Below are 25,210 nucleotides of genomic sequence, written 5' to 3' on the forward strand. Positions count from 1 at the left end.
CTGCAGAAGAAATTGTGTGCCCTAGCAGAGGACAACACAGTGGTCTCTTTCAAGCCAATTTGCTTAGGCAAGTACAAATCTCTCACACAGAAACAGAATTACATTATCCTCAGTCTCACATAAACTTAAGTATAAGCCAAGGCTGCCCAAAACCCTCTGCTGGCCTATTCCTTTCAACGATGGAGAGCGGCGTTCAATGTGCCCACAATGCTGATGTAATATAACGTGCAATTGACTTCCAGTATTCAAAGGGACTCCAGCTTTCAGCCCTGTGAATGAACTAGGTTGGAAAGACCTGCAAAACAAACCCAAAGCTATTATGCTGCGGCTGATATAAAAAGTGAACTTGGGATTTTGACCAATTAATGCTGAAGCTGTGCCAAAACCTCTAATACCAAATAAGTCTTATGCCAATAATCAAACAATGCTGTTTGGTTTCCTTTAAATCTACTTCTTAAGCTACTGTTTATTTTTTCTTTCCTCCAGGTTGGATTAAAGAAAATAACCAGCCCTGTTATTTGTTACCAAATCTGTATTTTGGCTCTGTAATGACTTTGAGAAATGGTTGCCTGAAAATATAGATGCTCAGTTTTAAATAGGAGAGCCAACATACTCTTAGGGATCCACTTATACAAAGAGCAATGTTGGGTCATAAACTTAAGAAAAAGTCTCATCAGGCAGTCAAGAGACCTAGGTCTGAGTCCTTGTACTGTCATTATCCAGCTAGAGGACTTTAGGAAGTTCATTACCCTTTTTGGGGCTTTGATTTTCTCATGGGAAAAATGAAAAGGCTGTACTACCTGATCTCTAAATTGACCAGGTTATTGCTACTGCTTCCTCCAAGCCATTATTATAAACTCTCATTCACTGAAGGGTCATTTGATTTATGCTATAAAAATAATTTTCCAGAGAACTCGACATTTCATCTTCATGCTCATTTCTGAAGTAACACAACTTTAAGAATGGTATTACTGCTGTCTTCCCCAAAGACAAGGTAGTCAAACAGTAAGTACCTGGAGAAAGAAAACCAAATATGTGTTAAGTAGGAGACCAGGAAAGAAACTGCCTAATGTACTGGGGCTATAAAGTGATCTTTCAAGGTTAAGTCCAGTGCCTCCTAATTAGTTCTTCAGCAATTTACCCCCTGCTGTACAGGATCTTCCCTCTGAAAAGGAGCTGCAGAAATGCAGAAATGCCAAAGACACTGGGTTTCCAGTCCCAGGTCTGCCACTCACTAGCGGTGATCTCATCTGAAAAGAGAGCATGAGACCTAACTTACTGGGTTCCTGTGAGGGCTGGAAACCACATTTTATAGAAAAGTAATTAGCTCACAATAGATGACCAGTACATCTGAATTTAAAATGAGTGAACTCTGTTCCCATTACCACTTGTAAACCGTAACTTGTACTGTAAGTTTCTGGAAGCATTGATCTAATTGGAGGAGGAGGGAAAAAGTTAAATCTCTGTTCCACAGCCCTTTTGTAAATAATACCAAAGAATTTTTGGTCCCAGTTTGTATTGGGCAATTCTGTAGTGGTGTTGGGACTGGGAGGGGAGAATAATTTTTGACACCTGAAGTCCTAAAATTAAATTTCAAGAAATGCTAGGCTAGGAGTGTTTCACTAGATTTTCTTGTAAGCAGTATAAATGATGTTCCTAGATGTACAGAATATCAATCTAGGATTTGTGGCAATAAAAATAAGTTTTAAAATTCTCATAATACTTCTGATGAGATGCTGGTGAATCTCAAATAAGCCATTCTACACCCTATCACATACTACTGTAGATTTCCACTAGAGTAAAGAAAACTTTCTCCATATTTTCAGATCTTGATTTCTTCTAAGATCATTTATTATACAGTATCTGTAGTCTTCATGAACTGTTTCTTTAAGTTCTGGTAGACTTTTCTTATTGTAAGTAATAGTTTGTGTGTAAACAATGTTTTGACGTATTTATACATGTATTTTGTAACTTAGAGAATAGTAACAATCTTTAATCTAATCATCAAAAGCTTACAGGTTCTTTCATTTCTGTTCAAAGGATTATTAGATCTTTTTCAATGACCCAGGTGAGGACAAAGAGGCATGCTTATCGAATTAGAAGCTGCGGTAGAGCAGAAGGCTGTAGACCTCAAGTGTGTCTGTCAAAAAAAAAAAAAGTAGCCACAGATGAGACCAATGGTGAGCAATTCTTAGTTACAGTAGTTGTTGATGAGCAATTCTTAGTTACAGCAGTTGTTGATTTCTATGAGTGCCAATATGGGGTGGTTAGAATAGGTTGACAGAATACAAAGTCTAGGAATACAGAAATAAGCAATATTCAGAAATGGAGATGGGCAATCGGTAATTGACAGCTCTGGTTCATGTGACAACTATTCTGACACCTCAAAGACACATAGGGCTAACTTCTTGTGTTATGATAAGTTGATAACCAAATGGTTCAATGGAAATCATGATTGAGAGCTCAGGTTCCATAGACTCTATGGATTCAGACTTGTCTGAGCATGCTTTAAAAAATTGTTGAAGTGAGCTCACTAAAGCTATATGTGGGGCTTCCCTGGTGGTGCAGTGGTTAAGAATCCACCTGCCAATGCAGGGGACATAGGTTCGAGCCCCAGCCTGGGAAAATCCCACATGCAGTGGAGCAACTAAGCCCGTATGCCACAACTACTGAGCCTGAGCTCTAGAGCCCCCGAGCCACAACAACTGAACCCATGTGACACAACTACTGAAGCCTGCACACCTAGAGCCTGTGCTCCACAACAAGAGAAGTCACCGCAATGAGAAGCAGCAATGAAGAGTAGCCCCCTCTAGCCACACCTAGAGAAAGCCCGCGTGCAGCAAGGAAGGCCCAAAGCAGTCATTAATATAAATAAATAAATAATTTTTTTTTAAAGTATATGTGTATCGATAATCAAGGGACCTTATGGGAAGTTATCCTAAGGAAGGAGAGTCAAAAGCACACATTTGACTCACTGTCAGTAAATTCTGATTGAAGCAGAGAGCCAGTTTTAAAATTGAATGATGCATTCTATTCAAGTTGGTCCTCAAGATATCAATAGTTCTGTGACTTGTTCCTCAGTGTTTTGAGAAGTCTGTCAACAACAACAAAAAAGAAGTTTAGAATGAAAGGTTCAGCACACAGAAATCACTACAGGGATTGGAAGTATATGGCAGCAGGACTTTTGAGCGTGCTAATCAAGTGAAAAGAGATCATTTTTCCCAATTCAGTACAAGAGAATAGAAGCAATAAATTGAAAAGTACATCATTCTTTGGAATAGAAAAAAGACAGAAGATCTTCTATGTATAGGTAACAACATTTCCCAGGGAGCTTGGAGAGGATTAGCCACATGCCAACATTGGAATAAAAATGGTAATACTGGGGACAACACCAGTGGACTGCGATAGACTTATGCTCTAGCATATGAGAATATGATGGGTGAATCAAGTCTTTTTTCATTGTAAGTGGCAGACATCCATTCAGACAAGCACAAGGAATAGGAGGAACACATTGGCAGGTGCAGGGATAACTCATGAAACTTAAATGAGGAAGTGCCAACAACATTTACTGGATTGAGAAAATAAAAGAGTTCAGAAGACAGTTTTCCTGCTTTTACATTTCTTTTTCTCACTATACTATGCTTTCATTCTCTCTGCAAATTGACCATTTTTGTTTCGCCAAGAGTGTTGTGGAAAATGAGCACCACCTTGCTGTTTCAAAATCTAGCTCCAGAGCCATTAATCTACCAGCATCCCAGTGACCCAAATAAAAATTCTTATGAGGGAAAATCTAACTGTGAGTGTAGATAGTCCAACAAAAATCCACCATACAGATATTTCCTAAACTGGTTTCTTCTAGTACTAGTTCAGAGAAAATGAGGGAGGGAAAGAATTGGAGGTTTTGCAATTCTGTGGTCAATGTCTGAGACTGAACACTAATTAATGTGACACTCTTATGTTTTCTAGAATGATGATGCCTCAGAAACATACCACAGAGCTGAGGCCCAGAAGAGGTAGAAAGATCATTAATTTTTTTTCTTTTTTTATTGTCATAAGTCAAAAAGAAATTTGATACCAGTCTTGAAAAAGTTTGGTTACTATTTATATATTAAAAGGTTAAAGAAATGAATGATTATCAGATTTAACATTAAAGAACATGCCATGGTCCGCTTGTGTGCAAGTCATACATAATCAAGACATTGTTCTATAGACACTCAACCATCCCTCCCCCATACTTTAGATACAAGCTTCACTGTATTTTTTATGTCAAACATTATAAATGTAATAGACCAAGAGATTTTCTATCATGGTCATCACCATAGTGGCAAGAAAAAATTCACATTTTAAGTATCAGAGAATTTGTATTATACAGATACTCCATAAAAGAGAGTTCATTTTGCCAGATTTACTTTCCATTTGAATTAAGCTAAGGTAGAAATGATGAAATTATCCTCAAATCATGGAACACTATGTTGGAAGTGACTTGAAAGATAATATCATCAAGTGATTGCCAAACATATTCAAATATGAGGACCTCTTTCAATGATCAAAATAAAAAAGTCTTATGGATGAGCAGTTTCTCAGTGTAATTGATTGACAAACTACATTATGAAAAATAGCTACTATAAATTGAGAAATGCTTTTTGAAAAATTTTATTGCATTAAATGCATTTCACTTTAGTATATTAAATACATTTTATTATATGAAATACACTGTGTGTTTTGCTTAAGTGAGTAAATCATTAGACCATCTATAAATAAAACTTGGAATTGAGACCTTTTAAAAGTAACTCTGCATCTTTCAGGAACCCATGTACACAGATTAGTAATCACTGTTGTTTCACACATCTCATTTTATGGGTGAAGGAACTAGAGTAAAGAAAACTGAATGAGCTGCTTATATATTTTGGAGATTAATCCTTTGTCAGTTGTTTCATTTGCAAATATTTTCTCCCATTCTGAGGGTTGTCTTTTCATCTTGTTTATGGTTTCCTTTGCTATGCAAAAACTTTGAAGTTTCATTAGGTTCCATTTGTTTATTTTTGTTTTTATTTCCATTTCTCTAGGAGGTGGGTCAAAAGGATCTTGCTGTGATTTGTGTCATAGAATGTTCTGCCTATGTTTTCCTCTAAAAGTTTTATAGTGTCTGGACTTACATTTAGGTCTTTAATCCATTTTGAGTTTATTTTTGTGTATGGTGTTAGGGAGTGTTCTAATTTCATTCTTTTATATGTAGCTGTCCAGTTTTCTCACCACCACTTATTGAAGAGGCTGTCTTTTCTCCATTGTATATTCTTGGCTCCTTTATCAAAAATAAGCTGACCATATGTGCATGGGTTTATCTCTGGGCTTTCTATCCTGTTCTATTTATCTATATTTCTGTTTCTGTGCCAGGACCATACAGTGTTGATTACTGTAGCTTTGTAGTATACTCTGAAGTGAGGGAGTCTGATTCTTCCAGTTCCATTTTTCTTTCTCAAGATTGTTTTTGCTATTTGGGGTTTTTTTTGTTTCTATACAAAGTGAATTGTTTTTGTTCTAGTTCTGTGAAAAATGCCATTAGTAGTTGGCTAGGGATTGCATTGAATCTGTAGATTGATTTGGGTAGTATTGTCATTTTCACAATGTTGATTCCTCCAATCCAAGAACATGGTATATCTCTCCACCTGTTTGTATCATTTTTAATTTCTTTCATCAGTGTCTTATAGTTTTCTGCATACAGGTCTTTTGTCTCCTTAAATATCAAAAAAACAAACAACCCAATCCAAAAATGGGCAGAAGACCTAAATAGATATTTCTCCAAACAAGATATACGGATTGCCAACAAACACATGAAAAGATGCTCAACATCACTAATCATTAGAGAAATTCAAGTCAAAACTACAATGAGGGGCTTCCCTAGTGGCACAGTGGTTGAGAGTCCACCTGTTGATGCAGGGGACTTGGGTTCATGCCCCGGTCCAGGAGGATCCCACATGCTGCGGAGTGGCTAGGCCCGTGAGCCTTGGCAACTGAGCCTGCACGTCCGGAGCCTGTGCTCTGCAATGGGAAAGGCCACAACAGTGAGAGGCCCATGTACTGCAAAAAACAAACAAACAAACAAAAACTACAATGAGGTATCACCTCACATCGCTCAGAATGGCCATCATCAAAAAATCTGCAAACAATAAATGCTGGAGAGTGTATGGAGAAAAGAGAACCCTCTTGCACTGTTGGTTGGAATGTAAATTGGTACAGCCACTATGGAGAACAGAATGGAGGTTCCTTAAGAGTAAAAATAAAACTACCATATGACCCAGCAATCCTACTACTAGACATACACCCTAAGAAAACCATAATTCAAAAACAGTCATGTACCACAATGTTCATTGCAGCTCTATTTACAATAACCAGGACATGGAAGCAACCTAAGTGTCCACCGACAGATGAATGGATAAAGAAGATGTGAAACATATACAATGGAATATTAGCCATAAAAGGAAATGAAATTGAGTTATTTGTAGTGAGGTGGATGGACCTAGATTCTGTCATACAGAGTGAAGTAAGTCAGAAAGAGAAAAACAAATACCATATGTTAACACATATGTATGGAATCTAAGAAAAAAAAATGGTTCTGAAAAACCTAGGGGCAGGACAGGAATAAAGACACAGACGTAGAAGATGGACTTCAGGACACGGGGAGGGGGAAGGGTAAGCTGGGACGAATTGAGAGAGTGGCATGGACATATATAACTACCAAATATAAAATAGGTAGCTACTGGTAAGCAGCTGCATAGCACAGAGAGATCAGCTCAGTGCTTTGTGACCACCTAGAGGGATAGGTAGTGGGGGAGGGAGACTTCAGAGGGAGGAGATATGGTGATATATGTATATGTATAGCTGATTCACTTTGTTATACAGCAGAAACTAACACATCATTGTAAAGCATTATACTCCAATAAAGATGTTAAAAAAAAAGATGAGAAATAAAAAGGGAACACTTGTGCACTGTTGGTGGGAATGTAAACTGGTGCAACCACTATGGAAAACAGTGTGGAGCTTCCTCAAAGAAATTAAAAATAAGTCTATCATATGATCCATCAATTCTACTTTCAGATATTTATCCAATGAAAATGAAAACAATAACTCAGAAAAGCATGTGCACCCCTGTGTTCACAACAGCATTATTTACAATAGCAAAGATATGGAAATAAACCAGATGTCCACTGATAGATGAATGGATAAAAAAGTTGTGGTAAACAGTGATATATTATTCAACCATAAAAGAGAATGAAATCTTGCCATTTGTCACACCATGGATGGACCTTGTGGGCATTATAAGTAAAATAAGTGCTGTGTGATCTCATTTACATGTGGATCTTAAAAATCATGAACAAAAACCAAAACCCTGCTCATAGATGCAGAGAACAGATTGGTGGCTGACAGAGGCAGGATTGGGGGGTATGGAAAATGTGTGAAGGAGGTCAAAAGGTACAAACTTCCAGTTATAGAAGAAAGAAATTATGGAGATATAATGTAAAGCATAGTGACTATAGTTAATAACACTGAATTGCATATCTGGAAGATGTTAAAAGAGTAGAAAAGTTCTCATCACCAGCAAAACAAATTTTGTAACTATGTATGATGACAGATGTCAACTAGACTTATTGCGGTGATCATTTCACCATGTATACAAATATCAAATCATTATTTGTACACCTGAAACTAATATAATGTTATATATTAATTACACCTCAGTTAAAAAAAAGAAGGTGAACATCTGGTACCTTAAAAACAAAAAAAATAGAACTGAATGATTTTCCTAAGATCAAGAATTTAGATCATCAATGGAATTCAATTCAACGTGCAAGGTATCAGTTCAAGACTCTTCTGATTCAAACACTCACTTACTTAAATTCATTTTATCTTTAAAAATCACTATTTGGATTGCATTTAATAATAATAATAATATAGTATCTCAAATACATATATTTCAAAGACCTCTAGCACAAATATATTTTTCCCACAATACAAAATAGCATAATCATTTTCCACTGAACAACATCGTAGTACTCTGATAACAAAATTGTTACATTAATAAAACCTCAAACTTTAGAAATGTTATTTCTTCTACACTATATGGGGGCACTTTGAAAACTCTCAAAGCTTACTCCAAAGATGCAGCCTAACATTGTTGGAGTGTTTCAACTTATTTTTTCTTAGTTTATTTTTCTGGCCAGCAGATAACATTAAAAACATTCTATAAGGAATATAAGAAAGCAATAAAAATAATAAATACCCTTATCACTCCCCTAAAGAGGTGAATGGGTAGCTGAGAAGGCAAAAGTGCTTTCCATTGAGACCTAAGTTTCATGTCAGTTTCTAAAAGAGAGATCAATAACCACACTTTGAATAAATATACTTTGTTTGCTCCTCCAAACTAGACCTATCCTCAAATGAAACTCCACAGTTACAATATCTACAGCCCCTGCTTGGAGAAAAGAAATGCTTCTGCCCAAAGTAATTTTTTTCCTAGTATTTATTGCCAAGGCACCTACACACAGATAAAATATAACTATGATACATATTTACTTCTGTAATAGAAATAATTGCCTAAATATGGTAGTTAGAAGGAATTTCTTTCCTCCTTTAAAAATGAAAATCAACATTGGGATTTCCCAGGTGGTGCAGTGGTTAAGAATTCTCCTGCTAACTCAGGGGACACGGGTTCGAGCCCAGGTCCAGGAAGATCCCACATGCCGCGGGGCAACTAAGTCCGTGTGCCACAACTACTGAACCTGCACTCTAGAGTCCGTAAGCTTCAACTACTGAGCCCACGTGCCACAGCGACTGAAACCCACATACCTAGAACCTGTGCTCTGCAACAAGAGAAGCCACAACAGTGAGAAACCCATGCACCATAACGAAGAGTATCCCCTGCTCGCCACAACTAGAGAAAGTCCACGCGCAGCAACCAAGACCCAACACAGGCAAAAAATTAATTAATCAATTAATTTAAAAAATGAAAATCAACATCTGGCTCCAATATTTTAAACTCTATTTTACTATTTGAACCAATTTTGCAAAAGTGCACATCATCAGAGTCATTCACTTCAGCCATTTGGTGAGCTGCTTTCATCTCTGCAGCTCTTTTAAAAGATAAGCTGCATTTAATGGCCATACTAAATATTATAGAGCCTTTAGACGTCTGAAGGACAGCATGGTGAGGCTCCACTAGATTGAACAAGGAATCCACGTCCTGTTTGTAAAGATTCTTGATGCATTCTTCATTACCATTCCAGTCACTCATTGAGTCCAAGTATAACTTATATTGATTCTATGTTTAGAAGGAGTCTGGGGATGAGACAAAAGTAATTAACTGGTTTTTCAAAGGATAACCACTGTCACCTAAAATCGTTAGAAGAAGAATAAAATATATACCATCCTCTACCATATGAAAACTAATTTGTAACTGATTAAAGAGTCAGCTTCCTGAAATATTAAAACTTGGAAAATTGGGAGAATTTGGAAATGTATACTAACTGAAACTGTTTTTAGGAATGTCTGTATATAGTCATGATTTGGTGTGAATTCACAGCTGTCTTAGATATCAGCTATGATCCAGGAATAGCTGTCGTTCTGTGCCACATCCTTGAAAATGTGTACTTTAAAAATTAATGTCCTAAAATTTTTAGAAAAGCAAAACCTATGAGACTGAACCAGGAAGAAATAGAAAATATAAAGAGACAAATCACAAGCACTGAAATTGAAACTGTGACTAAAAATCATCCAACAAACAAAAGCCCAGGACCAAATGGCTTTATAGGCGAATTCTATCAAACATTTAGAGAAGAGCTAACACCTATCCTTCTCAAATTCTTTCAAATATAGCAGAGGGAGAAACTCCCAAACTCATTCTACAAGAACACCATCACCCTGATACCAAAACCAGACAAAGATGTCACAAAGAAAGGAAACTACAGGCCAATATCACTGATGAACATAGATGCAAAAATCCTTAACAAAATACTAGCAAACAGAATCCAACAGTACATTAAAAGGATCATACACCATGATCAAGTGGGGTTTATCTCAGGAATGCAAGGATTCTTCAATTTATGCAAATCAATCAATGTGATAAACCATCTTAACAAATTGAAGGAGAAAAACCATATGAACTTCTCAATAGATTGAGAAAAAGTTTTTGACAAAATTAAACACCCATTTTGATAAAAACCCTACAGAAAGTAGGCACAGAAGGAACATACCTCAACATAATAAAGGCCATATATGACACAACCACAGCCAACATCGTTCTCAATGGTGAAAAACTGAAACCATTTCCACTAAGATCAGGAAAAAGACAAGGTTGCCCACTCTCACCACTCTTATTCAACATAATTTTGGAAGTTTTAGCCACAGCAATCAGAGAAGAAAAAGAAATAGAAGGAATCCATATCAGAAAAGAAGAAGTAAAGCTGTCAGTGTTTACAGATGACATGATACTATACCTAGAGAACCCTAAAGACTCTACCAGAAAACTACTAGAACTAATCAATGAATTTGATAAAGTAGCAGGATCCAAAATTAATGCACAGAAATCTCTTGCATTCCTATACATTAATGATAAAAAATCTGAAAAGGAAATTAAGGAAACACTCCCATTTACCACTGCAACAAAAATAATAAAATACCTAGGAATAAACCTACCTATGGAGACAAAAGACCTGTATGCAGAAAACCATAAGACACTGATGAAAGAAATTAAAGATGATACAAACAGATGGAGAGATATACCATGTTCTTGGATTGGAAGAATCAACATTGTGAAAATGATTATACTACCCAAAGCAATCTACAGATTCCATGCAATCCCTATCAAACTACCACTGGCATTTTTTACAAAACTAGAACAAAAAATTTCACAATTTGTATGGAAACACAAAAGACCCCGAATAACAAAAGCAATCTTGAGAAAGAAAAATGGAGCTGGAAGAATCAGACTCCCTCACTTCAGAGTATACTACAAAGCTACAGTAATGAAGACAGTATGGTACTGGCACAATAACAGAAATATAGATCAATGGAACATTATAGAAAGCCCGGAGATAAATCCATGCACATATGGTCATCTTATTTTTGATAAAGGAGCCAAGAATATACAATGGAGAAAAGACAGCTTCTTCAATAAGTGGTGGTGGGAAAACTGGACAGCTACATGTAAAAGAATGAAATTAGAACACTCCCTAACACCATACACAAAAAATAATCTCAAAATGGACTAAAGACCTAAATATAAGGTCAGACACTATAAAACTCTTAGAGGAAAACATAGGTAGAACATTCTATGACATAAATCACAGCAAGATCCTTTTGACCCACCTCCTAGAGAAATGGAAATAAAAACAAAAATAAACAAATGGGACCTAATGGAACTTAAAACTTTTGCACAGCAAAGATTCAATAAACAAGACGAAAACGCAACCCTCAGAATGGGAGAAAATTTTAGCAAATGAATCAATGGACAAAGGATTAATCTCCAAAATATACAAGCAGCTCATGCAGCTCAATATCAAAAAAACAAACAACCCAATCAAAAAATGGGCAGAAGACCTAAACAGACATTTCTCCAAAGAAGATATACAGATTGCCAACAAACACATGAAAAGATGCTCAGCATCACTAATCATTAGAGAAATGCAAATCAAAACTACAATGAGGTATCACTTCACACCACTCAGAATGGCCATCATCGAAAAATCTACAAACAATAAATGCTGGAGAGGGTGTGGAGAAAAGGGAACTGTCTTGCACTGTTGGTCAGAATGTAAATTTGTACAGCCACTATGGAGAACAGTCTGGGGTTCCCTAAAATCTAAAAATAGAACTACCATATGAGCCAGCAATCCCACTACTGGCCATATACCCTAAGAAAAACATAACTTAAAAACAGTCATGTACCACAATGTTCATTGCAGCTCTGTTTACAATAGCCAGGACATGGAAGCAACCTAAGTGTCCATCTAAAGATGAATGGATAAAGAAGATGTGGTACATATATACAATGGAATATTACTCAGCCACAAAAAGAAATTAAATTGAGTTATTTGTAGTGAGGTGGATGGACCTAGAGTCTGTCATACAGAGTGAAGTAGGTCAAAAAAGTAAAAAACAAATACTGTATGCTAATACATATATATGGAATCTAAAAAAAAAAAAGGTTCTGAAGAACCTAGGGGCAGGACAGGAATAAAGATGCAGATGTAGAGAATGGACTTCAGGACACAGGGAGGGGGAAGGGTAAGCTGGAATGAAGTGAGAGAGTGGCATGGACATATATACACTAACAAATGTAAAATAGATAGCTAGTGGAAAGAAGCCACATAGCACAGGGAGATCAGCTTGGTGCTTTGTGACCACCTAGAGGGGTGGGATAGGGAGTGTGGGAGGGAGACGCAAGAGGGAGGAGATATGGGAATATATGTATATGTATACCTGATTCACTTTGTTATAAAGCAGAAACTAACACACCATAGTAAAGCAATTATACTACAATAAAGATGTGAAAATATATTAATGTCTTATATAAATACGCTATGCACTTTGGGCATATTCCTATGGTAAGGCGTTGCTTTGTGGACAACTGATGTTAATTTTTAAGGATTCAAATAAGGCTGACTCAGGGGACCAAACAAAGAAAACAATTAACTCTGCCCTAAAGAAACGGTGAGGTGGGCAGTATCTGTTTTAAATAGAAAGTTCACATGTGACCCCTGACTCTGGTACTTTAATTCAAGTAATTGACATGCTATGAATGTGACAATGAAATATGAAAACAGGAGCAGTAATAAGTTACAAGCTGTTAAAAATGTGTACAGCCAGGTAAATTAAAAGGTATCCATCTTCTGTAGTACTACAAGAGAACACAACTGACCCAGAAGCAAATCTGCTCAGAGCAAGTCACATGTCACATGTGACTCTTTAACAAAATAAGTATGCTTGGCTTTCTCTAAGTGGTAAGGGTTCAGGTATTTCCTTTCCTCAGGTGTGAGAAGTAATTTACAGGACTGATAACATACATTTTTTTTACAAAAGAGGAAGGTGGGTCTTTATCTAATCAAGACTGAAGGCAAGCTTCCTATTTAGTCGATCTATTCCTGCTTTATCCCAAGAATCTTATACTGAAAAAATTTCTTAAATCATTAGTTCAGTGATTTTCAATCTGTCATTTTTGGATATGTATCCAAAGAGGCCATGGAAGCAAGGATAGGAAAGTAGAGGTAGTTAGAATCGGTAACTGCACTGTGATTCAAACAAGAACAATCACCCTGTGTGGGCTTCTATGCAAGATAATAAACAATGCAGATGCAAACACAAGTTTGAAAATCCATTTTTATTATCTTATTATGGATGAAACCTCACAGCTGTAGAAGAGAGAAGTTGCACAAGGTCTATTAAGTTATTAGAAATAGGATCAGGAACAGCTTCTCATCCCAGGTCATATAGATAACCGAGATAGTGTAAGGTACGTATGTTACCTTTCATGGCCCTAATAGTCTGCATGTGCAAACTTGTTCTGTTAACCCCTAGTGAAACTGCAGAACACGTTTTGGGACTCAGTAGAGCATTGGTCCTTCTGTCTCGGTGCAGAAAGAATTCAACGAGAGGCAGAGTGACAGGTAAGAGTTTATTAGTATAGGATGCCTGTGAGAGATACAAGCAGGCAGGCAAGGGAGTGCCGCCCCAAGAACTTAGTGGGCTACATTTTTATAATCAAAGGGAAACTGGTGAGAAGGAGAAGACCATCTTCTTCCTCATTCTTGAGTAGACGTCAAGCTTCCATCATCAGCTCCTCCTCCACATCAGGCAGGGGAGTTTTCTTGTCCCTACATGGTCAAGCCAGCACTGTCATGGTGCTGTAGAAATGAGCAAAAAGGTAGGAACGTATACCAAAATATGGTAAATCATCTCAGGTTTCAGTATAATGTCACCTTTCCCCTAGATTTCTGCTCTTAGTACATGCAGAAAAAACCCTTTCTCAAGGATCATTAACTTGCTGACTTCAATGGGCAGGATGTAGGTCTTATTCCACAATTGTTTTATTGTTTTGGGGCATGTCTTGTGCTTCTTTTGCATGGTTTTGTTGCCAAGCAAGTTAGCTTGGTTTTTTTGCTAAACAAGTCTGTTTGAGTGATCATTAACTTCCAGGGGTCTCCCACATATTTTTCTCTATTTATGATCCCTTAGTGAAGTTAACTATTTAATCATCTACTTTATCACTTTACTCTGTCCTTATCACTAGGGCATAGTGATTTCTACCCAAATTATCCTATTTCTCACAGTTTTCTTTGTTTTCTTTTAAATTTTATCCTAGGAACAATTTCAATCTCATATTCTGATTTATGACTGAATTACGATTTTTTTTTTTTTTTTTGCGATACGTGGGCCTCTCACTGTTGTGGCCTCTCCCGTTGTGGAGCACAGGCTCTGGATGTGCAGGCTCAGTGGCCACGGCTCACGGGCCCAGCCACTCTGCAGCATGTGGAAACTTCCCAGACTGGGGCATGAACCCGCGTCCTCTGCATTGGCAGGCAGACTCTCAACCACTGCGCCACCAGGGAAGCCCCTATGATTTATATTTTAAGTCAATAATTTCATAAAACTTGGCAATTCTTAGCACATTTCCAGTACTTACAATCTCCTTCTCTCCACTCCCCCATTTTCTGGCTTACACACACAAACACATGCATTTTATAATTTCATAACTCTCCTATGCCTCTTTCATGTTATGCTGATAGTATAATAATCTAAATAAGAAATTGATATGCTTCAATGTTGGAGAGTGTGAGCACTTACTTGGAAAGCATTTGCACACTTTCTCCTAAAAGCCCTCTGAAAATGGCCTAATACTTCTTAGGGAAATCACCCTGCTCCAGGATCCTACCCCACTCTTGAAGTCTCAAAATACCATCACATTAACATTAAATCTATCTTTCCAGTATGAATTCACATTAACCAAACTCAAATGAAAAGCAAATTTTCTGGAGTTTAAATAATTCAATCTACATGGCCAGCATATATGTTTTTCACATGCAGACTCATATTGAGGTAGGAGGTAGATGGGCCCCAGACTGAGCAGCTGCAGCTTGTCTCCTGCTGACACTTCAAGGAAAAGATAAAGGCAGGAACAGAGAGGAGATGAGCTCTGCTTGAGTAAAAAGATAAGACGACCACATTTTTCATTTTTAGGTCAATGAGACCTCCCAGACTATACATGCACAGAAAGGTTCTTCAGGGGTCAAAATAGGGAGGGGGCACTAGCCCGTAATATGTCCTGCCAACCTCCCAGAGACCCTTGCGCTGGAAAGCATCTTGGCTAAAAGATGTGTGCGTGCATTGGGAAGGGCCCTGAGTCAGACCAAATATGGGCACAAAGCTAGATGAAGCAAGATGATTGGCTAGAGGGAACCTGGAAGACTGCCCTCATATAAGCAATTTAAGCCACCCCAAAAGCGCAACTCTCTCTGAGCCTGCACGTATGTTTTTCCACATGTACTTTGTTTCAAATAAATGGTTTACCTGATTCTCTACTTTTGCCTTTTTGATGAATTCTTTCTTCAAATAAGACAAGAACCAAGGTCCTGCATCAAGCCTGTGGGCCTTTATGGTCTAATGGTTAGGATTCGGCACTCTCACCTTCACAGCCTGGATTCAGTCCCTGGTCAGGGAACTAAGATCCTGCTTCAAGCTGCCACATCCCATACCCCCCACCCCAATCAATAGGAGAGTTCTAATCATAATTAGTTTGTCATTTTATTAGTTTAAATAAGGAGAAATATATTGCCTTGAGTGTAGACTCAAATCTTTTTTGTATTCTGTGAAATGTGGTTGCAAATATGCCACCCTACAGATACAGGCCTATGAATCTTTGTTCATATCTTACTTGTTACAGTATAATATTAGGGAATTTCATCTCTGTATTCATCTTGTCTACCAGACAGTGCAGTAGCAGAGACTGGGTCATATCATCTCCTCACCCACAGACCTAACACAGTTTTTCAACCACAGATTGTGTTCAGTACATGTCACTGAATGAGGTAATGGTAGAAAAGTTGATCTGAAACTTAGAATGGTTAGAAATGAAGGGGATGTCAGATTGAGTGAGAGTGGAATGGTGAGAGATTTAAAAATCATATGCTTATCGTGCATTACAGGACGTAACTAAGAATTCCTGAGTCTGAGGCAAAAAAATCATTCTTCAGTCATATTTACTCCATACCCACAGTCGAAATCTAGAGCACAGGATCTGCAGCATTTTTACATTAGAGGATGTGCTCAGTCTCTTGTTTATGCAGCTACATATCTATTCCCTGCTGTATAGCACCAGCACTTCAGGTTGGGTTCAGCCAATAGAGAGCAAAAACAGGTGATTCGAGGAAGGGAGAAGAGTGAGGTCATTGTACTTATTCCTGAGCTTCCTGGTGAGGGAGGGGGTGGGGAGGATTCCATGGGCTGGCTGTGCCTCATGGCCAAAGGTCTCCATTCCTATCAGGCCACCCACTACACATACTTCACTGTTTCCAGGTTCTAGCAAATATACTCATTTCTATTCAGGGGTAACGTCAACCTTCCTTTACAGGCTCCAGGATTCTCTGTTACCTGCACACACATTTTCAAATAGATTATTTTAAAACACTCTTCAAAGTACTCAGTTTGTATATGCCATCAATTTCCTGCTAGGACCCTGATCCATTGAAGGGTCAAGAAAATAATTACACAAAAAGTCTCACATGCAGGTAATGGTCATCACAACTCTGGCCATTTCCTTAGTATGACCCACTCAAGGTTTGGGGAATTGTTATGCCATGTATAATATTTTATACTCTTAGGTACTGTGACCCATATTCTCAATATTTAACGTTGAAATTTGGAGAAGTGGGACCCACTGAGGATGAATTATGAGTTTGTTAGGGATAACATCCAGGGATTACTTTAAAATATAACCACTCAGGCCTGGAAATATTTGACAAAGGTTAAGGATATCTTCATAAGGAATTACAATTTAAAAAGTAACTTTTTTCCTTCAAGGTAAATTAGGTCACAAAAATCACTAAATCAGTCAGCCCACAATATCCCCTAAAACTGAAATTGTCTTTTGCTCATTAAAGGCCCCTCTACAATGGCTAAAAAGAAGATGAGATTTTATAACTAGCACAAAAAGCTGTTCTTTTATTTTTTTGCTACCGACAGCAATTAAACTTTTGTAAAGTCAGAAGTCAATGTAATCCTTAAGGTCATTTTATTCATATTTTTGCAATAATTAAATACATAAACATTAAATACAACCACAGACCAATTAGAGTTATTTTATGTGATGGTGTTTTAAGTTTTAAAAAAATACATCTCATTTGGCACTATATTAAAACAGAGGGAAATTGGGTATTGCTTCTTCTGAGAAATCTTTGACTTTCACTAGTCTCTTCAAGGCAAATTGGCATCAATGTATGGATTCTGTTGTATCTTACAGGGGCCCACTATTGTCCCAAATTCTGGCACGTGTTTTTGGCAAGATATTTTTGCCACTCTTGCAACAATTGCAATCTAGAGAGTAAAAGGATACTTGCTTAGAGTGCTGAAATTGCTAATCCTGTGATCTCAGCACCAGAGTTTTACCCTCAATAGAGCAATCTCATGTTTTTTTTTCCTCCCTCCTGTGGAAAGATGGAAAAGACAAATCTAAATATACGGTATACAGATAGAGTAAAAGCAGATGGAAAATTTCAAACGGTTAAATAATAAGAATTCAAAATGTGCAGTTAAAAACAAATTATTTTAGGTCCACTGCCTTCAAGGAAGGATAAAAGAGATACCATGAAATTCTGTCCTCCCCAAAACCTATAGCAAATATGCATGTGTAACATATTTCTTCCAATTCTTACATTTATAAGGCCCACAATTCACAGTGAAGAAAGATTTGATATATTTTTCTAGTAGAAAAAAAGTGAGACCTTAATTTTCAAGCATGAAAAGATGACTGCAAATACAAGTAACTCAAGTCCTCTATAGAAAAATAAAGTTTGCTGTATTTCATTATGTTAGGTGTAGAATTTTATCAACTTTTGAATCACATGTCTGATGAAACCAAAGAAAATTATAAGATTCTTATGAAAAAAAATTGTATGTTGAAAATTAGCTTCTGGAGAAATGGCAAAGTTTTTTCCTATCTAGCCTATTCACTGAAACTCTCTCACTGTTTCCTTAAGAGAAAGAAAGAAAGAAAGAAAGAAAGAAAGAAAGAAAGAAAGAAAGAAAGAAAGAAAGAAAGAAAGAAAGAAAGAAAGAAAGAAAGAAAGGAAAGAAGGAAGGAAGGAAGGAAGGAAAAGAGAAAGAAAGAGAGAAAGAAAGAAAAGAAAGAAAGAAAAAGGAAGGAAGGAAGGAAAAAAGAAAGAAAGAAAGAAAGAAAGAAAGAAAGAGAAAGAAAGAAAGAAAGAAAGAAAGAAAGAAAGAAAAAGAAAGAGAGAGAGAGAGAAGGAGGGAGGAAGGAAGGAAGAAATGGGACTTCCTTGGTGGTCCAGTGGTTGAGAATCTGCCTTCAAATGCAGGGGACACGAGTTTGATCCCCAGTCGGGAGCTAATATCCCACATGCCATGGGCAAAAAGCCCGAGCACCACAACTAGAGAGAAGCCCGCGTGCTGCAACAAAGAGCCCATGTGCTGCAACGGAAGATCCCACATGCCACAACTAGGACCCAATGCAGTCAAATAAATAAACAAATATTAGAAAGAAAGGAAGGGAGGAAGGGAGGGAGGGAGGGAGGGAGGGAGGGAGGAAGGAAGGAAGGTAGGAAGGAAGGGAGTGTGATAGATTAAACAGGTTTAAGAACTTAGTCCATTGGTTTATTGAAGACAGAAATGATGATATGAAAGTAAAAGATCATAGATCCACTTGCTTGCTCTCTCCCTCCCTCTCTCTCACCCCACTGTCCTTTCAGTCTCCACTAGCTTCTGATGGAAGAGCTGTTACCCTGACCTAAAAGTGCCTGAAGCACTGTACCCAGGCTAGCTCCTGGCAAACAGGCTGTTTCTGGCACCAGTGTCCTTTCCTCACACTGAGAAAAAACAATCTAAAATTCAGTTGTAGGCTTTGTGCTGGAAATTTCCAGAGCAAACCTTAAGCTCAGGAAACCTACTCTTAGCCATCACAGGTAAACTCTCGATGGAGTTTGAGCATCTCAGTTGGGATTGGTTTTGAAGATTAGGACCAAAGCCTCAGCAGAAAATATAATGTTACTTTGCCTCTTTGTAGAAAGTTCCTCACAGATCCTCAGTGCTTTTGGATGTGGTAGTTTCTCATGTCTTCACATAATTTGAACATACCTATGTCCCCTGGCAAAATACTAAAACAATACAATTTTATTTCTATAATAGTCATGATATTGTCTCTTTAATAAAGTGAGTGAGTTTTGAAGAAAAAAAAATTCCCTAATATAGCTTAACAACAAGCATGGCTAGAGTGAGCAAGTATGACTGGCCAAGCACTTTCCTGGGCAGTAGTTTTGCTAGATACTAGTTACCTCTGTAAATTAGCAAGGTTTTTATTAGAAAGACCATGAAGTGATATAACAAAATTCTTCCATTCACTTAATATTTCATCACCATAAGGTTGGCAATAATGATGTGGGTATCCTCTATTTCAATCTGGCACAAACCCATCAAAACGCACTTGACAAAGCGAACAGCCAGTGCCCTCAAAAATTCAAAAGGAAAAAGATAAAGTTTATTATATATTTTGCATTGCATTATAGTCAAAACTTTCCAGGGAAAATGAATTTTGGCTGTAACTTTATCTATTTTCTTTTCCATCTCACACCATGAAACAAATACCAAAAAATGTTTAGGCTCTCCTCCTACTGAACTAATTTCTTTATCTATTGCACTTTTGCTTGGAAAAAGATTAATAATCATGTTTTCAAAGTGATGCTGCCCACTGTGAAATTTGTTCCTCTGCCATTTCTAAAAAAAAATGCATGCCACAGTAAAGCTTTTTGCCTGGCTTACAGCTAATCCAGAAAATAACTATCCTGACACTATAATTCTTGCCTGTGAAAAAGAAATGGATGGAAAGGATTTGGTTTTAATGCACACTTAAATGCATTAACAGTACTAGTAAAACCTGACAGAATTTAAAATATAATTATACCTGAAGTGCATTCAAGATGAAAACTTCTCATACTGATTCTATTCTAAGCCACACAGAAAGGCAGCTGAATAATAAATAACGAATTTGAGGCACAAAATCACACATCTCAAAGAATCTTCAAGGTATCACATTCAACATCTAAGACAAACAAATACATTGTACATAAAAATAGTTTAGTACTGTCAACTTCAACTCATGTTTCTAGGAACATAAAATAATCTGGTTTACTCTTAAGATCATTGGAAGTGTATAGAAAAATATTTTCCATAGTTGCAAAGAGAAGAATACTTAAGTACTGTGACTGAAAATGTTTTTCTTTATTTAAAGAGAGTGACATCATCTACAAATAATAAATGCTAATGCTAGAGAGGGTGTGGAGAAAGGGAATCTTCTTACACTGTTGGTGGGAATGTAAACGGGTGCAGCCACTCTGGAGAACAGTATGGAGGTTCCTTAAAAAACTAAAAATAATGTTACCATATGATCTAGCAATCCCACTCCTGGACATCTATCCAGAGGAAACTCTAATACAAAAAGATACCTGCACCCCAATGTTCATTGCAGCACTATTTACAATAGCCAATACATGCAAGCAACCTAAACGTCCATCAATGGATGAATCGATAAAGAAGATGTGGTACATATATACAATGGAGTACTACTCAGCCATTAAAAAGAGCGAAGTAATGCCATTTTCAGCAACACAGATGGGCCTAGAGATTGTCATACTAAGTGAAATCAGTCAGACAAAGACAAATATCATATATCACTTATATGTGGAATCTAAAATATGATACAAATGAACTTATTTACAAAACAGATAAAGACTCACAGACATAGAAAACAAACTTATGGTTCCTAAGGGAAGGGATAAATTAAGAGCTTGGGATTAGCAGATATAAAATACAATGTATAAAATAGGTAAAAAAAAAAGTCCTACGCTGTAGCACAAGGAACTATATTCAATATCTTGTAATAACCTATAATGAATATATATATATATACATATATATAACTGACTCCCTTTGCTGTACACTAGAAACTAATACAACATTGTAAATCAACTATACTTTAATAAAAAAAAAGAAAGTGACATCAGAATATATCCATTTTCATCAACTTGGCTTGAGGGAGCAAGGCTTTCTTTGCCTGAGAAATGAGAAAGCTATAGTTAATTTGAACAAAGAATATATGATTTTTTAATCCCTTTAAAATGACTCAGTTTTACTCGGGAACATTTTGGTAATGAAAGATCAGAAATATGGTGAGATTTGTTTTAAAATGAGCAATCAAAATGGCAAAGCCAGCATCCCGTATGCTGACTCTGGCAGTTCTGATTGCACAGGCAGAGCCATAGACCCTTGAACAAAATCAAGGAGAAATTTGACTGATTGTTCAATACTTTTAGCACTGGTTCTTTTGAACACTCCTAGTTGACACACTGAGGCCTTCTGGCTCTCGATTTTCCTACAATTACTTGGAACTACCTCTCTTTCTTGGTTCCTTGCAGATAACTTATTTCCATTTATTGAAATCTTACATTTTCACGGTTTTTAGGGAATCTATTCTTGGCCTTTTTTGTAACAGTCTGAAGTTACATTACATACATATTTGTCTATTTGACTATTACTATTTGATACATGAGCTTTGCCAGGGTAGGAACCTGGTCTTTCTTTCCACTATTACATCCTATGTCCCTAGGACAGTGCCTGGCATTTTCTATTGGCTCTTTTCCAGGCATTAGTACACTGCCAACCTCATAATCTATATCTTCATTTTAATCCTCTGTCTAAAACTCTAGAGCCATGTATCTAACCTCCAGTTGAATACCTCTACCTGGGAATCTTATATTTGTTTTAAACACACCATGTCCAAAGAGAACTTATTATGTTCCACATTCAGTCCCTCTTTCAACCTATTGCCTCAAAGTCCTCCCTTTTTCCTATATCTCCTTTGATTTTAATATCTACTCTATCACATAGGCCAGAAACCAGAGGTTATTGTAAAATCCTTTTATATAGTTCTCCTACTATCAGTTGTTCACTGAATTTTCTTCATTCTGTTATCGAAATATCTCTCAAAATTCTGATATCTTCTCCATTTACACTGCCATCACAACAGGTCAATCCTATTGTGGTTTGGAAGTCTGAATTATGGCTGTTCCAAAATAAGCTTTCTGCCTTCACTCTTCCTTTGTTCTATCCATTATCCACAGTGTTGTTTGAGTGATTTTTTTCCATTCTCTACTCTCCCTATATCTGACCTGGTGAGCTTAGTACCAGATATTTGATGGCAAAGATTCAGAATTCTTTCCACCCCACTCTCCTGTTCACTCCATAGTCTCCCCAACACTACCTTCACCAAGAATATCAAGTTGTGGGCTTCCCTGTTGGCGCAGTGGTTGAGAGTCTGCCTGCTGATGCAGGGGACGCGGGTTCGTGCCCCGGTCCAGGAATATCCCACATGCCACAGAGCGGCTGGGCCCGTGAGCCATGGCCGCTGGGCCTGCGCGTCCGGAGCCTGTGCTCCGCAATAGGAGAGGCCACAGCGGTGAGAGGCCCGCATACGGCAAAAAAAAAAAAAAAAAAAAAAAATCAAGTTGCACTTGCAGTGTTCTTTGGGCCAGTAATTTTGTCTAGAGTGGCAGAGTGAACAAAAATGGCTTTAAACTATATTCTGAAACATCTTTGAAATTACCCTATGAAATTTGCCTGTGTCACTTAAGTAAGATACAAGAAATGTGCTTATTCTAACCTCTGCTTTAAAAAATAAGTAAAAGAACAATCCTTCTTACTGATGATCATTAATTAAAAATTTTCCCCTGCTCTTCACTTGGACCCTTCATGGAAAAAGGGTTTCCCTAGCACCATGAGAATGCCAGTGCTCTGATAGTGTACAATCTCATCTTTGACTTGGCTGGTTCCAAACACCTGAGTGCATGACATAAGAACTTTGATAGAGTTTCCATTGGCATCATGTGTAAGGGTCCCTGACGAAGCGGTGGGAATCATGTGGCTTCTGTCCCACATTGTTATAAATGTCTGAAATCAACACCAACACCATTACTCATTTAATCAAGACCTGGATAGGTAACTCTGCCACAACCAAATAATTTAGTTGAGACCATCACACCTATCTGAGAAGGAGTGCAAGTTAACATACAAAGTTTTGTTGCCCATCAATAGTCATGAGTTAACATGAACCATAAGGAGACCAAAAACACAGATACCAAATTTACATCTACCCTGAAAAGAGCATGAAATCAAATCAGTATTATAAAGGTTAAATTTAATGGAAGAAAAGAAAAAACATATTAAAATAATGAGAAAGAATAAACAAAGCCATTTTAGAAGACAATTTAGGAATTCTCCATGATTAGGAGATTCGTTCCTAAAAATGAACAAGAGTAGATGGAGCAAAGGCAGTATTCAATGTATAAAAGCAAAAAAATGTTTAATTAAAAACAAAATTTTGAGTTCATAAGAAGGAGAGAGTCACCAGGAAAAATGTAGAATGTGTGCATTTTTGCCAAGTTTATGAATTTCAATAATAAAGAAACATGAAAGGGATAAATTACTTATAAACGGACAAAAAATTAGATTGTTTTCAAATGTTTCTGTCACAAAATAAATGTCAAAAACTGCGGAAAACCTCACAGAGATATGAGACAATAGTTATGATTGAAGAATCCTGCATCCTGTCAAGGTGACATTTTTAGGTAAAGACAGCAGAAGAATATCAGATATAGAAGGGCTCCAAAACATACCACTCTCAAACATTTCCTGGAAAAAATAATAATTTGAGGACATGTCTTTCCTCAAGATCATCTACCTAGAGATTCAAAGAAGGAACGTTCTATATGTTGCCCTCCCCGCAGGAACTGTGAAATTACAGCCTACAAGAACAGCTAATCTAGTTTAATTCACTTGGTCAGTCATTTGTGGAGAGCTGAATTTCAAATGATAAAAGTTCCTAATGAACTTGATTCTTCAAAGGACTCTCTGGTTGCACTTTTCATCTAGGTTTGGAGTAGCAGCCAGAGTGGATGACACAGAATAGTAACAAATATGCTAAATGAAGGCAGGAAACACGTATGTTTTGCTCATTGCAACACCCTCAGTAGCTAGCACAGTGCCTGGTGCAGATAGATAAGTATTTTTGATTGAATGATATAAAGGCAAGGGGTGAAGGAAACAGCTGTACCTTCTAGCAGCAAGTTCTCTTTAGTAGAACTCAACAAACACATATTGGGTTAGGCACTGACTAGAGCTAAAAAGCCAATGAATGAGGATATAAGTACAGATAGAGTCCATGTTGCCCCTGTGCTGTTAGCTAATCTTTGGTTGGAAAGTTCACTGCATTGGTTACATTTTGAGTGGGAGCTGGGATGTGCTCTTCAGTGCCAGGCTCCCCTGTTAGGAAGGATCTAAGTGTCACAACATTTTAAAGTGATTAAGTGGAGAGATTGGCTAGAATATTCATGCTTACCAACTTTTCCTGGATGGGAAGCTGTCTCCATTTTCTCTAGGATCAGGTCATAAGTTAGATTTGGGGCCAAGTGGAAGAGTGTACTAGCATAATGGTGTAATAATGTAACTGTAAATGTTATGGTTAGGCATTTGACACTTTCATGGGTCAACATGTGTGGTGGTGGCTTCCTTATCAAGTGTGTATATAATGTTTAGCTCCAGACTGGAAGGGCAGCCAGCTATAGTATTCTTCCTTTGGATATGATCTTATAAGAGTAGGACCATTCACCTTTCTTCTTTTCTCAACAATGTAGTCAAATAGGGATGTGAAAACCGCTTGATATATTGGAGATATAAATCTCTCTAATATTTTGACAAAATGATTATTTGGAACAAGAGGCCTGCTGTTCTCATCAGGCCATGATAAAATCTTGAGAGTGGAAGTAGTGTCATTGCCAGAAGGGTCAGCATTAGTGTGACTTGTGCCCATACAGCCATATATTCCCAACAGGTCAAGTACTATAGCACCTCTTATCAAGAGGCAATTAGATTGCTTTCCAAA

This window comes from Leucopleurus acutus (genome assembly GCF_964270905.1).
Source record: "Leucopleurus acutus genome assembly, chromosome: 12".
Taxonomy (NCBI): Eukaryota; Metazoa; Chordata; class Mammalia; order Artiodactyla; family Delphinidae; genus Leucopleurus; species Leucopleurus acutus.